Below are 15,915 nucleotides of genomic sequence, written 5' to 3'. Positions count from 1 at the left end.
GGTTTCACCATGTTGACCAGGATGGTCTCGATCTCTTGACCTCGTGATCCACCCGCCTCGGCCTCCCAAAGTGCTGGGATTACAGGCTTGAGCCACCACGCCCGGCCCTGGTCTCTCTTGGAGAATGATCAACATGCATTCTGGAGGAAAGTCTATAATGCTGTGGTTAGGTGAACGTAATATAGATGTTTTTTAGTCTAGTCAATTTATAGTGTTATTCAAGTCTTCAGTTCCTTCTTGATCTTCTGCCTAGTGGTTCTATCCATTATTGAAAGTGAAATATTAAATTATTATTGAATTTTCTTTTTCTTCCTTTAGTTCTGTCACTTCATGGACATAGGATCTTTACTGTTAGCTGTGTATATATGTCTGTAATTGTTATACCTTTTTTTTTTTTGAGACAGGGCCTTGCTCTGTCACCCTGGCTGGAGTGCAATGGTGTGATCTCAGCCAACTGCAGCCTCCACCTCCCAGGTATAAGTGATTCTCCCTCCTCAGCCTCCCGAGTAGCTGGAACTACAGGCTTATGCCACCACTCCCAGCTAATTTTTATATTTTTAGTAAAGATGGGTTTTCACCATGTTGACCAGGCTGGTCTCGAACTGGCCTCAAGTGATTTGCCTGCCTTGACCTCCCAAAGTGCTGGGATTATAGGCATGAGCCACCACACCAGGCCTTATAATTGTTATGTCTTCTTGATAAATCAACACTTTTATCATTTTAAAATATCCTTTTTTATTTCAGTAAAAATGTTTACCTTAAAGTATATTTTGCCTGATATTAGTATATCCACTCTAGCTCTCTTTTGCTTACTGGTTTTTTGTTTTTGTTTTTGTTTTTGAGACAGTGTTTTGCTTTGCTTTGTCGCCCAGGCTAGAGTGCAGTGGCATGATCTTGGCTCACAGCAAACTCCATGTCCCAGATTCAAACGATTCTCTTGCCTCAGCCTCCCAAGTAGCTAGGATTATAGGCACCCACCACTGCACCAGCTAATTTTTGTATATTTAGTAGAGACAGGGTTTCACCCTCTTGGCCAGGTTGATCTCAAACTCCTGACCTCGTGATCCACCCACCTTTGGTCTCCCAAAGTATAGTTTGTTTTTTAATTTTTTTACTTCCAACCTATTTGTTTCTGACTCTTAAAGTGCCTGCCTCTTGTGAATAGCATGTAGTTGCTTTATGGTTTTAAAAATCTATTCTGTCAATCTTTGCCTTTTAATTAGCATGCTTAAAACACTTACATTTAATGTAATTGCTGATAAGGTATAATTTACATTTGTCATTTTGCTATTTGGTTTCCATATGTCTTATTTTCTTTTTGTTCCTATATTCTGCCATTAACTGACTGCTTTTTACAGTTTTCTAAATCAGATAAAAAGAAAAAATTATAAACAAAAATACACATTTGTACTCTGTTCTTATATACCTTTATTGATGCTTTTGATTTTTTTAAAAGTGGATTTATGCTACTGTCTAGTATTCTTTGATTTTAGCTTGAAGGACTCATTTTAAGATTACTAGTAGGGCCAGCCTGCTAGTGATAACTTCTCTGTTTTTTATTATCTGTGAATGTCTTAATTTCTTCAATTTGAAAGATAAGATGCTTAATATAGTATTCTTGGTTGACATTCACAACCAATAATATATCTTTATAATTGTTAAATATGTTAAATTCTTATATGTATTGTTGTTAAATTGTTTTACATATGTTAAATTGTTACTATATTAATAATTCTTGATTTGAATGTCAACCAGGAAAACTATATTACGTTTTTAGGTAATGGTTTTTAGGTTTTTTTACTTTTGTTTCAGCACTTTGTGTATGTCATTCCACTGCCTCTTGTTTCCATGCCTTCTAAAGAGAAATCAGCTCTTAACCTTATTGTGAATCCCTTCCTTGTGTGACTCATTATCTCTTGAGGCTTTCAAGACTCTCTCTTTGTATTTCAGCATTTTGATTATGATGTGTCTAGGTGTGAATCTAATTGAGATTTTTCTACTTGGAGTTTATTGAGCTTCTTGGATATGTAGCTCATGTTTTTCATCAAATTTAGGAACTCTTCAAAGAGTTGTAGATGCGGTTGACTTATGTGCCATGTCTTTCATTTCCTTTCTGATAGAGCCTTTAAATGACTTCTTTTCTGCACAGTGCTATTCAGTGCTACTTTTTATCTTAGATCATTTTAATCTCATTGAATGATTGAGGCAAAGTTAAACAGCTGGGAAGCTGAGGGTGTGTATAATTTTGCTCTTAACTGGTTGTTACAGAAGAAACCAAAATCTGAGCACTCCTTGGTGTCAAAAGCCTGGAAGTCTCCTGTGCTAATGACTGGCTACTCAATGTTGTAATATGGCAAGAATTCACCAAGTGACAAGATCATTATTTGAAGTAAAGCCACATGAACTAGGGATAAATGTCTGCTATTTACTCCTGGTTGGTAGTATCCTGGCTGCTTATGATTGATAGGGTTTCTCATGGTGACAGGGGAGAATGAATTGGGAGGTGCCTGTGATAGGCACTGCATTACAGAATAAAGGAATTTAACCTACATACTATCTAACAGGACTTTGTTAATAGCCTTTCTCTGAATAGGGCTTGAAATATCAAGTTGCCTCTTCTGATACTAGAGTACAAAAAAATGAAGACAGTAAAAGTATCCTGCAGTTCTGCAAATCAAAGTTATCTCCGTTTTTATACCATGTTCTGATGACCCCAAGGAGGCTTGGGTACTATGGCAGAAACTTGGTAGTGAGAAACATTGTAATGCTTTTATGATACATTTAGAAACCAAAGCCAAATGTAAAACAGCTATTTCAATTGGTACCAGTCATTGGGCTCTTTGTTTCATGGCTTATTTTTATGAAATGTTTTAACAATACAGACTAATCGATGTTTAGGTATCAAACGTCATTCATTTGAATTCTTTCCTATTATGGTTACTGTTGTGGCTGGATAGGCTGAACTTGACCACTTTTATTGATGGAGCTCCTGCCCAAAAGGCCAAATTTTATTTTCTCAACATTGATTGTAGATTATAAACTCCCATAAACTCATGGTAAAAAGCCATGTTCTCTGGGTATTTGGTTTCCTCAATCATGTTTCAAGAACAAACATTGTGGTTTCTGAATAGTGAAACCAAAATGTGGGATCTGAGTGTTCCTTTTGATGATAGTGACTCTAACATTCACTTTGAGAGGTTTTATTATTCTTTCTCAGAGGAAGGACCGGGTATTATCCCCAAGGCAAACTTTGTGAGCTTTCTTAGCTTCCCAAGGTCCTGAGGGAAAGCTTAGAAGAAATCTCTTGATTCCTAATTTGGATGCCTGAATCAGGAACTCTATGTTATCATGACTGATCACCAAGAGACTGATTTGAAGGTTACCTGCCAGGCTTCCTAAAGAAAAATAATAAAGGAGGAATTGAGGTGGTGGTGGTAATAGTTAGCTTCCTATGATACTAGGATTGCAACTCCTTAGTAACGAGGGAAGAGAAATCTGTCCCCAGCTTCTGGTGGAGGGGGGAAGAGTAGCAGAAACAGGTCCCCAAAAAGCAAAAACTCACCTTTCAGAAAATACCAGTTGAGGCCGGGCGCGGTGGCTCAAGCCTGTAATCCCAGCACTGTGGGAGGCCGAGGCGGGTGGATCACGAGGTCAAGAGATCGAGACCATCCTGGTCAACATGGTGAAACCCTGTCTCTATTAAAAATACAAAAAATTAGCTGGGCATGGTGGCACGTGCCTGTAATCCCAGCGACTCAGGAGGCTGGGGCAGGAGAATTGCCTGAACCTGGGAGGCGGAGGTTGCGGTGAGCCGAGATCGCGCCATTGCACTCCAGCCAGCCTGGGTAACAAGAGCGAAACTCCGTCTCAAAAAAAAAAGAAAATACCAGTTGATAGGTTGTTGTCCCTGCCTGAGGTAATTGATTGGTGGGTAGTAAGGAGTGTAACAAAGGGTGTTGCCCCTAAGATGTCTTTGTCTAGCTCTAGGAAACCCAAGTGAGTTCTTCAACAGAGGTATATTAATCTACTTGGGCTGCCATAATGAAATACCATAGCCTGAATGACTTAAGCAGCAGAAGTTCATTTGCTCACAGCTCTGGAGGCTAGAAGTCCAAGATCGAAGTAATTTCAGACTTGGTTTTTCCTGAGGCCTCCTTTTTCGGCTTTCAGATGGCCATCTTCTCGCTGTGTCTTCATGTGGCCTTTTCTCTGTGCACGTGTGTGTCTGTCTTCCTCTTCTTATAAGGATGCCAGTTTTATTGGGTTAGGACTGTTATGGCCTCACTGAACCTTCATTGCCTGTTTAAATGCTCTGTCACCAAACACAGTCCCATTCGGAGGTACTGGAGGTGAGGACTTCAACATATGAATTTGTGGGGACATGGTTCAGTTCATAACAAGAGGGGACACCAAACTTCATCATTGGGAGAAGGCAGGGAGCACACGACAAAGAAGCTGTGATTGACGTAGAAGCTAATGATCACCAAAGTATAGTCACAAGACCTCACGGGTAGGCAAAAGAACTGAAACCAGGTGGGGAGGTTAGGACTCAGTGTAGCTTGCTCCTAATGCAGCAGGAGAAGGGGACGGCAGCAATGAGAGCATGGTAGGAGAAAAGCTAATGGAAGCTGGAGAAACCCATTAACGCGTCCAATTAGCCAGAGATCTGTGGAGCACTCAAGAGAGTATTGAGTGGTGTAAGAGGCAGACCCAGACATCAGAGCACACACAGGACCACATGAGACCATGTGAAAAGTTACTAAATGCAGAGAAATGATCCAAATAGCTACCAGTGTTTTGTGTGGCCTCTTTGTGCTCAGCAGTGAGCCAGGCATGGAAGTTCACTTGTGAGCCCACCAGCCCTGGCCCCTGGCCGCTGTGACCTCCACTCCAGGAGTAGAGACAGATCTTGGCCTAATGGCCACACAGATTATTTCAGACGGTGACAAGTGCTCTGAATGCAAAGGACAGGGTAACGGGATTGAGTGCGGCAGAGAGAATAAATTCTGATCGCTCTCAAAGGAATTCTGAGGGACTCACGTAGGTTGAGGACTCAGGGTCAGGCACGAATCGAAGGCACTCAGCAGACAGGGTCACATGTGCTAAAGCCTTAAGTGAAAACTAGCTTTTAAAGGAAAGATAATGAGAAAGCATTTCTGTTTATATAAATGAGACATACTTATAGAAAATGTTTTCTACACAAGAGAGTATTTTTAAATTACCTGAAGTTTTACATTCCTGAGATCTCATTTGTTCCTATTGTATTGGTCATTTTGAGGTGTGTCTGTGTGTGTGTGTGTGTGTGGTGTGTGAGTGTGTGTGGTGTGTATGTGTGTGTGAGTGTGAGAGAGAAAGAGAGAGAGAGATTCTCCTTTTATGATCTTTTGCCTATATTTTCTATGGGATATTTATCTTTTTTTCTCATTTGTGAGAACTCTTTATTGGCACATATAGCGACCCTTTTTCTTTATTTACCTTACAAGTATTTTATCACAAAATATTATTTATCTTTTCACCTATATAGCATCTCTTGTTGACATTAGTTATAATGCTTATATTTTCAAATATATCTATCTTTTCATGCATAGCTTCTATATTTCTTTATTAAAAAGTTCATCCTAATCCCTAGATTATACATAAATTCTCTTAAAATTTATTTCAAGATTTAAAAATTTCAAATATATTTTACATTAAAACTATAGCGTGAGGTAGATTTTAACTAACCGTGCTTCAAGATGGAGAGCCAATTTTTACAGCACTATCTTTTCTAGCTTGATGCTTTTGGAGAAATAATTTTTTTTAAAAAAAGGTCATTAGGGCTAAAACTTTAGGGGTGTGGGGAAGATACTAATGGCAGATGAGAGTTGAAAAGCCGGCAGGAATCAAGTCATGCAGGGCCACGGGAGCATAGAAAAGGACTTCAGAACTTAACGATGTAATTCCATTTAAGAGGCTTTCAGCAGGAAAACAGCATGATTCAATAGAAATTTTAAGACCACTCTGGCTGGTTCCAGTGTGAAAATGCTGCAGAGACAGAAATGAAGAAGTGGAGGGACACATAGAAGGCATTGCAATAGTCCAGAAAAGATATGATGATGACGTTGCTTAGAGACACAATGGCAGTGGTGGTCAGGAGGAACGGATAAGAGCTGTTTTAGAGGTGGACAGGATTGAATGGAAGATTGAATGTGGGAGGTCTGAGAAGGACTCAAAGGTAACTTTAATTTGGGGATGACTGTGGTTTCTTGATCTTCATAAAACTGGAAGAAAAGCAAACTTAGGGGAAAGATCAAGAGTTTCGTATAAAAGAGATGAAAATCATAAAGGAGCATTGTGTAAAAGTCTATGGCAGTACATTTGAAAGTTTAGAGGAAATGGATGATTTCTGAGTCAAATATAAACTAACAACATTGATCCTAGAAGAGATAGAAAACTGAAACCTATCATTAGCCATCGAGCGGTTCAAAAATAGTTGAGAGTTTTGATTTTTTAAAAAAGCCAGGCCAAAGTGCTTTAGCAGCTGAGTTGTATCTAACCTGTAAAGAAAAGACATTTCTTACATTATTTAAGCTATTCTGGATGATTGAAAAGAATACAGTAGGCCGGGCATGGTGGTTCATGCCTATAATCCAAGCACTTTGGAGGTCAAGGTGGGTGGATCACCTGAGGTCGGGAGTTCAAGACCAGCCTGACCAACATGGTGAAACCCTGTCTTTAAAAAAAAAAAAAAAAAAAAGAAAGAAAAGAATAGAATAAAGTCAGCATTGTTTGTTTTCAGGCAGAAACCCAGAGGCAAAGAGCATGCTGATCAGAAGTAGAGTTAAGTTATGGCACATTCATACTGTAGACTATTATATACCTATGTACAGAATGAATTCTCTCTATAGCTATAGACATGGCAGGCTGAAGGGGTGGGAATTTTCCAAAGGACATGAGAACAGAGAGAGTATATACATAATATGATCCTATTTTTGTCTTTTTTTTTACACCCAAATGATATGGAAAATATTATCCTATTTTTGTAAAATGAAACAACCAAAACAAAACCTAAATGGAATGTGGTAGAGCTGAATTTTGAATTTTCAACTTATCTTTTTGTATCTTTGAGTGTGAGTGTGTGTGTGTGTGTGTTTTTGTTTGTTTGTTTGTTTGTTTGAGGCAGAGTCTCACTCTGTTGCCCAGGCTACAGTGCAGTGGTGCAATGTTGGCTCACTGCAACCTCCACCTCCCAGGTTCAAGTGATTCTCCTGCCTCAGCCTCCCAAGTAGCTGGGATTACAGGTGCCTGCCACCATGCCTGGCTAATTTTTGTATTTTAGTAGAGATGGGGTTTCCCCATGTTAGCCAAGCTGATCTCGAACTCCTGACCTCAGCTGATCTGTTCATCTCTGTCTCCCAAAGTTCTGGATTATAGGCATGAACCTGGCCACTTTGAGTGGTTTTACTTGTTACTATGAGAGGTTTTTTATGATAAGAATAAAAACCAATCAGTGAGGCTTTATCTATGTTGATTTTGAGAAATCTTCAAGATATTTAAATAGAAATGCTGGGTGGTGAAGATGCTATAAGGTCTGATGTTTGGAAAAAACGTGTGCTCTAGGGTCATCCAAAGGAGTCACACCACCCAGGCTTTTGAAGTTGTGAGAGTGGATGGGACCACGAGGTGGGATGTGTAGGTGAATGAAGTTAAACTAAGGACCAAACCAGGAAAGAGATGTTCAGTGGAGAAGGAAGAGCCAACAGAAGAGACAGAGATGGAGCAACCAGATATGCCACGGGGAAATCAGTGTTTCTGGGACAGCAGACGTTAAGTGGTCCAGGGCTAAAATGAACTTCACTTTGCTGAAGTAGTCTTCTTGGATGTCTCAGAAGGCTGTAAGAGATATAAGCACTGGCTGCCTTCACTTCCTTTCCACCACCAAACAAAATTAACACTTTTCATAGCTTCTTTCTAAGACGCATGAGGGCAGTTACTTATAAGTGTTATTAGCTCTCAGGCTTAAACATCATCAACTGGGAGTGGAAGAAACTGGAGCCAGTCTATGAAGCCAATGCCTATGGACAAGACTTTGAGAAGGGAATTTTTCTAGTAGAGACATCATTGAGGAACTGAATGGAGCAATTTGTTAGAGAGGCCTGTGTTTATTACAGACAATACTCAGCATCCTTTACAGCAATGATTCCTGTTAAAATTCAAGAAGAATGTACATGTCCCTTGGACACTTGTCTTACTTTTCTTCCCTTGTTTCCCACTGCCGTTACCCTAGTTCAGTGCCTAATCTGCTCACCGCTGAACTAGTCCCCTCCCTGTAGTTCCTTAGGGTTTCGACCTAATGTGATGCAGGTTGCATACTACACAAGGAGTCTGAGTGAGGGGCAAGTGGGGCTGAAATCAAATGTGCTCTGCCTACCCATCCATGGATGCTTGTGTAGGCCCGCAGCTTCCTGGAGAATTTTTCTCACGGGAGTGGCAAGCTCATGGAGCCTTGACCCTGCAGGGCTAGGTTCACCCAGAGGTGTTGCTTTCACTATCAGCACAGTGATGTTGAAGTGGATTGTAGCAGCCCAGGGTCCCATGGCAACAATGAACCAGACACAATCTCTGCCTTTAAGATTGACAGGTTAGTAGAGATGGATAATTCCATAGACAACTAGCTGCAAAGCAGACACTTTAAAGAACAATTGCTATCATATCACTCTTCTTTCAAAATCCTTCAAAGGCTCTCTATCGCCCTCCTTAGCCTTGAATTCAGAGCATTGTGTAATCTCTCTAAACTAATCTGGCATCTTCTAGGTGAACAACTTTGACCCCTGTCCCTGAGCAAGTCTGTGCCTGGGCCTAGCTGTTATTTCTGGCTTAGGACACCTCCCACCCACCTCTCTGGGCAGTCACCTCTTCAGTGTGCACTCAGCCTTCCCGCCCATGCCTCCCTCAAGCAATGACTGGGGCCAGTTGGGACTCGACCCATCATTACAAGGCTGAGGACACCCAATCTTTATGCTTTTGTCTGACACTAATTTTACCTAAAGCAGGAATCTATGGAATCAATAGGATCATTGGATTTTTGGTACCCAGCACAGGACTTGTACCAAGCAGGAGTGCAATGAGTTTGGTTGTCTAGCCTGAAGATTCTGTTAACATCTTCCAATGTACTTTCAAATATTTCTGTTAAATGCTTGCCTTTGAAATTGGGTAGCTACTTTGAAAAGATAGATGTGTAATGTGAAATGATTTATGAGCGTTCTATTACTGCTGCTGACCTACATATATTTTTGTGTCTTTTTTATTTATATATTTTCTTCCTTACATGAGACACCTTAATTGAGAACACCAACACAGAAATACATACTTTACAGTCATACTAATAATACTTTTCTGCTTTCAAACATTCAGGCATTGAGAGTGAGTCTGTTTTCCAATTATGCAGATGAATGTTAACAAAACTGAAAAGCAAGTAAAAAAGAAGCATCAAGAAACGAGTTCATTTTATTTGATTTTGAACAGCAGTTGTAGCGTTTATACATTTTTCTGGTTATAAATAGCATATGCTCATTGTAGAACATGTATTAAAATAAATTCACACACACACACACAGACACACACACACACACAGCCATAATTATTCCACCAGCTAAAGATAACAACCATTGATTTCTTTGTGTTCCTCTCTATATAAAAGTTTTCCCTCTAAAAATCTTTTATAGTCTTATGTTGTTCATTTTGGTTTATTACCCATTTTGAGTTAATCTTTATTAACTTCATGTAATTCTGAGGTGTGAACTCTATATTAAGGTTTATTTATTTTCCAATGGAGGCCCAGTTGTTCCAACACCACCAGATGGAAAGGATAAGTTTCCTCCACTAAATTGTGTTTACACGTTGTCAAAGATCAAATGGCTATATTTGTATGAGTCTATTATTGGACTTTCTCTTTTGTTCCATCGATCTCTGGGTCTATATCTTCACTCTGGGTCTTTTTAAATTAAAACACAGACATATTGGTCATGTGTCGTGAGCAGTAGAGACCAGAGGGAAGAAACAGTTCCATATGTGCCCAAGAACTGGCACCAATTACTTCCTCCAACCAGCTATTCCCTGTCACCTCCTAACTCAGACAGCACAGAAACTGAGTTGAACAGCTCAATAAAGCTACAACTTAGATTCATGGCATAACGAATTAATAAAACCAAATGTGTGCTTTTCTTTTTTTCTTGAGAGGGAATCTCACTCTGTCGCTCAGGCTGGAATGCAGTGGCACCATCTCGGCTCACTGCAACCTCCACCTCCCAGGTTCAAGCATTTCTCCTGCCTCAGCCTCTTGAGTAGCTGGGATTACAGGTGCCCACCACCACACCCAGCTAATTTTTGTATTTTTAGTAGAGACGGGGTTTCACCATGTTGGCCAGGCTGGTCTTGAACTCCTGACCTCAGGTGATCCGCCCACCTCACCCTCCCAATGCTCTGGGATTACAGGCGTGAGCCACCGTGCCCGGCCTTGTCGCTTTCTTAAATGCCTTTCTCACTGTGAGTATTTATCTGGTGGTGTCAACTGAAAAATATACCAGCCTCACATGGCTCAGGGCAGAGGGAAAGGAGTTGCATACAGACTTAAGGAAAAGTTTCAGATAAAAATACAATTTTTTTTTTTTTAAACCAGGAAGGAAAATGTGAAAATGGAAACATCTTTTACTATTTGATTTGAAAATAAAGTGTCATCCAAACCATAGCAGAAGCTTCATTATATTGACAACTGGTCTCTGTTAAAAATAAGTTTCTGGGTTGCCCTCCATGTTGCACCATTTGAATGAAGAAGATCCAGAATGACATTCTAGCGCATAACAGTACAGATGGGTGGACACGAGGAGAGATGGAAACAGTCAAAGACAGCCTCCCTTCCCCCAGCCCAAACCAGGATCTTGTATGATGGACGATTTTGTGACTAGAACAGGTCATCTTTGCTGCATAGCGAGCTGGAGTTGGCGTTGCTGGTTATTTCTCATTCTTTCCTGTTGACCACAGGCTCTATAGTGGTAGAACTGTTGGTGTTAAATAAATTTTTATTTTCTTTCTTCAGTCTAATGTTGGGGAATTCGTTTTTTCTGTGTGTATTGTCATAATTATTGCAGCGAAGAAATAATGTACTTTTAATTGAAATGGCCAGATGGAGCCATGACTTTTACAAAGACAAGACATTTTGGCTTCTAAGATCTATATGGCATGTTCTAATTATTGGCCAGTTTTTCAGCATTCCTGACACCTTTTGGCTTCTTTCAGGTACAAAACATCTTATCCTGTTGTTTTGTACTTTCTGAGTTGAAATCAGCCTTTCCAAGGAAAATTTTCTTTTCTCCTTTTGTTGTGTTCCCAAATGAAGTAACGGGAGCTTACTCATTATTTATCTTTACTTTTCTTTATATATGCCTGCAGGTGGGAGATAGAATAGGATTAGATTGTAGAATAAGAAAAGGGGCCACCATCATTTAGTCATTAATTCATGCATGCATTCATTCATTTATTGAGCAGCTGCTATATGTCAGATGCTGTTTCCAACAAGGTAAATCTTTTCTTTCAAGGAGCTTTTGGTACCACAGAGGCTAGATATCAGCAAAACAGCAACATGCAGAATGATAAGAGCTAAAGTAGGAGTTTAGCCCTGGGTGGCTTAAGAGCATTGTACAGAGTCCCCTACTCAGCACTGAGAATCAGAGAAGGCCCTGGAACAGGTAGCAGCTAAGAAAAATCTTGGAGAAGCCGGGCGCGGTGGCTCAAGCCTATAATCCCAGCACTTTGGGAGGCTGAGGCGGGTGGATCACGAGGTCAAGAGATCGAGACCATCCTGGTCAACATGGTGAAACCCCGTCTCTACTAAAAATACAAAAAATTAGCTGGGCATGGTGGCACGTGCCTGTAATTCCAGCTACTCAGGAAGCTGAGGCAGGAGAATTGCCTGAACCCAGGAGGCGGAGGTTGCGGTGAGCCGAGATCGCACCATTGCACTCCACCCTGGGTAACAAGAGCGAAACTCTGTCTCAAAAAAAAAAAAAAAAAAAGAAAAATCTTGGAGAACAAATAGAAGCCCAGTGAAGGGGTGGAAAGTAAGGGGAGAATCCAAGCAGTGAGCATTGTCAGTGCAAGGTCCAGAGAAGATGGTGAGGGAGGGGTCTTTCAGGGAACTGTAACTAGTTTAGTATTGCAGGAGTGCAGAGTGCAGGGGCGAATCTTGTGCATAGTACAGTGTTGCTTAAAAAAAGATAAACAGACCATACATGATGGCTAACACCTGTAATCCCAGCACTTTGGGAGGCCGAGGCGGGCAGATCACAAGGTCAGGAGTTCAAGACCAGCCTGATCAGCATGGTGAAACCCTGTCTCTACTAAAAATGTAAAAATGAGCCAGGCATGGTGGCGCATGCCTGTAATTCCAGCTACTCAGGAGGCTGAGGCAGGAGAATTGCTTAAACCCAGGAGGTGGAGGTTGCAGTGAGCAGAGATTGTACTACTGCACTCCAGCCTGGGCAACAGAGCCAGACTCCCTCTCAAAAGAAAAAGAAAGAAAAAAGATAAACAAACAACCCCAACAAGTTAGAATATCTCAGGTTGGATATGTACTTTTGCATCCACCACAGACCCCCACCCCTTTCCATTGTTCTACGCTATTCTGATTTATTTTATCACCCACCTGACCTATAATTTGCATTTCTGACTTCCTACCTTTGAACCCAGACCAAAGATCAAGTTCAAACTATCTCGATTACCATGTCAAGTATGAAAGGAAAGAAGACCCATTTTTTGGTGGAACTGTGAAGACCAACCCAGTGAACAATCCTACCCACCAGGTCAGACCAGGAGAATTACTGACATACAGTAAAAGAAGGATCTTTCATATGGAACCAACCTAAGTGTCCATGGACCAATGAGTGGATAAAGAAAATGTGTTACATGTCCACCATGGAATATTGCTCAGCCATCAAAAATAATCAAATTATGTCTTTGACAGCAATTTGGATGGAGCTGGAGGCCAGTGTTAAGTGAAGTTACTCAAGAACAGAAAAACCAAATACCTTATCTCCTTATTTATAAGCGGGAGCTAAGCTATGGGTATCCCAAGACATACAAAGTGGTATAATGGATTTTGGATACTCAGAAGCAGGAGGGTGGGAGAGAACTAAGGAATAAAAAACTACATACTGGGTGCAGTGTACATTACTTGTGTGATGAGTGCACCGAAATCTCAGACTTTACCACCATGCAGTTCATCCACGCAATCAGAAACCACTTGTATGCCAAAAACTATTGAAATAAAAATTAAAAAACGAAACAGAACAAAATCTAAACATCCCTACAAAAAAGGATCTTTTTCTTCAGGGAGTGAAAGGGAGTATAAAGACAAATATTTTTTGGGCTCTTATCATGTGCCAAGTACTATGCTACATTTTTTTTTATATCATGCCTTTCTGTAAAAGAAGCTAGCAGTCACAGGTGCATGTATATAATTAAATTTATAATTTGTCAGGTGATTTTACACATCTAAAATATATTTTATTTATTGAATGTCACATTAATGACATTCTAATAAATGTCACATTAGTGACATTCTAATAAATAATGTTATTTTGCATAATGTTTAACACAATCAAATAAGCATTCAGTAACACTTAATGAGGGCCAGTTGTGTGTCAGGCACTGAGGCTTCTCTGGACATATGGAATAGACAAGCCCCCTGTGTTCACTACTGTGGACTTCACAGGTGATTATCTCTGTCTGGTCTTCTGCATTGTCAGATTTAATCTGAGTCATCTGGGATTACCAGAAATCTTTTAAAAAGTCAGAGTATTTAACCCTGGCAAACTTTAATAAATTTGCATATTTCAGGTTGATTTGGATCAAGCTAACCTTCCTCCTTCTTGAAATTAAAATCGGCCAGGCGCGGTGGCTCAAGCCTGTAATCCCAGCACTTTGGGAGGCCGAGGCGGGTAGATCACGAGGTCAAGAGATCGAGACCATCCTGGTCAACATGGTGAAACCCCGTCTCTACTAAAAATACAAAAATTAGCTGGGCATGGTGGCGCACGCCTGTAGTCCCAGCTACTTGGGAGGCTGAGGCAGGAGAATTGCTTGAACCCAGGAGACGGAGGTTGCAGTGAGCTGAGATCGCGCCATTGCACTCCAGCCTGGGTAATAAGAGCGAAACTCTGTCTCAAAAAAAAAAAAAAAAGAAAAGAAATTAAAATCTCAGACACTAAGTAAATCAGTAACAAACACTTCTGCTGGTAAACCAGGGCTAGCATTATCTCCCTGAGACTTCTTACACTGACAGCATAGGGTTTTGGAATACCTTGTTAACCTGACTTTTAAACATTAGTTCTTACTCTTCACAACAGAAACTGAGCCAAAGCAGGTTTACATTTCCATACTTGCATTTGGTGTGAGTCATGAGAAATGAGGACATTTATTTTCCAAGGAAGGAAGAGAACCTGAGCTAACTTTGAATTTCCTCAGTGGCCTGGCCTACAAGTGCCCTAGGCTTACTGTAATTCAATCCCTTTTTGTGGATCCTATACTCAATTACCCAGATATCTATATCTAAAAAGAAAGCTTGTCTTCATCAATCTGTCAGACAGGAGCTGTCAGAGAGTCAGTATTTGTGGGACTGCCCTGTATTTCAGAGCATTTGCCCATAAGGAACTGTATCACGGAGTAGGGACCTAGGCTGTGCTCCCACAACACAGCTATTCCCTGGGCACGGCATCCTGGTAAAATCAGACTGTGTAGCTTCCCTGAGCACAGGATTATTTCTTCATTTCCTAGCCGCTCAGTTGCCCCGTTGGTTGCTCACATCTGCAATTGTCTCGGGCAAGAGAAGATCCCAGTTATAACATTTTGATCAGCTGAAGCACTAGAGCAATCAAGATAGGGCAGCCACAGGTGCAAACATGATGACAGGGGTCTGGGGTAACCCTTGAACATTAGAAATACCCCACCATGGGAAAGTGACTCACAAGTTAATGATTACAGTGAAAACAGAAGTTGTGACAAAAATGAGCACATGGGAGAAACAGTGGGACTTTGGTGGTGTTGAAAATGAAGCAGAGAGAGCATACTAAATTGCACGTTCAGAGAAACAGGCTCTTGCTCAGTCTGTAAAAGACAAATAGTTTGGGACTACTATGATAAGAGAAGCCCAGGGAATAAGATTTTGAAAAACTTGGGAGTACTTGATATAAAAAGAAGGAGATTTAGAATTACATATAGAAGCAAATGGAAAATCAAGGCTGTTTTGAGGGGGTGCGATCAGAGCGTCATTGGAGAGGATGTAGTTTACAATATTTGTTTCAGGCTCTGCACTGGCAGGAGTTTCTGTAGAAGCTGAACTGAGAGCTGGGACTCATAACGTGGGTGGGGCACAGAGCAGCCAGGGAACTGTGATTTGGCTTTTGCTTGGGGCAGAGTATGGGAAGATATGCAAATGCTGAGGCCCCAGACAGTGGAGTCGCCTTGCAGGCAGCACTTCCAGGTGGGATTGGAAGCACCTGCCTTTGCAACATCGCTCAAAAGTAAGCAGTGCTCCCAGGAGGGCTGTCATTTCTTTAGATTACCTGATAGCAGACTCCCGTGATGTTTACCAGCTTCAAGGAGATCAGACCATTGTGAATTTTTTTTTTCTTCTGTAGTAAAACTAGCCCCAGCCAGCCCAACTGGGAATTTACTGCCTGAGCTGTTTTCCAACGTAAGTTTTGCTGGCAAAACCAGACGTTGAGTGTTCCCTCGACTCTCAAGGGACCTGTTTACACTGACTTTATTTTTACTGCCAGCTTTCAAGTTGGAAGAGGGAAATTACATTTAAAGGTCAGCAGGTGAGCAGAAGGATTCCTGACCCGCCATTCCTGTGTGTGTGTGCGCGCCTGTGTGTATGCG

This window comes from Cebus imitator, unplaced genomic scaffold (genome assembly GCF_001604975.1).
Source record: "Cebus imitator isolate Cc_AM_T3 unplaced genomic scaffold, Cebus_imitator-1.0 Scaffold32, whole genome shotgun sequence".
Lineage (NCBI taxonomy): Eukaryota > Metazoa > Chordata > Mammalia > Primates > Cebidae > Cebus > Cebus imitator.
This window is presented reverse-complemented; position numbering follows the sequence as displayed.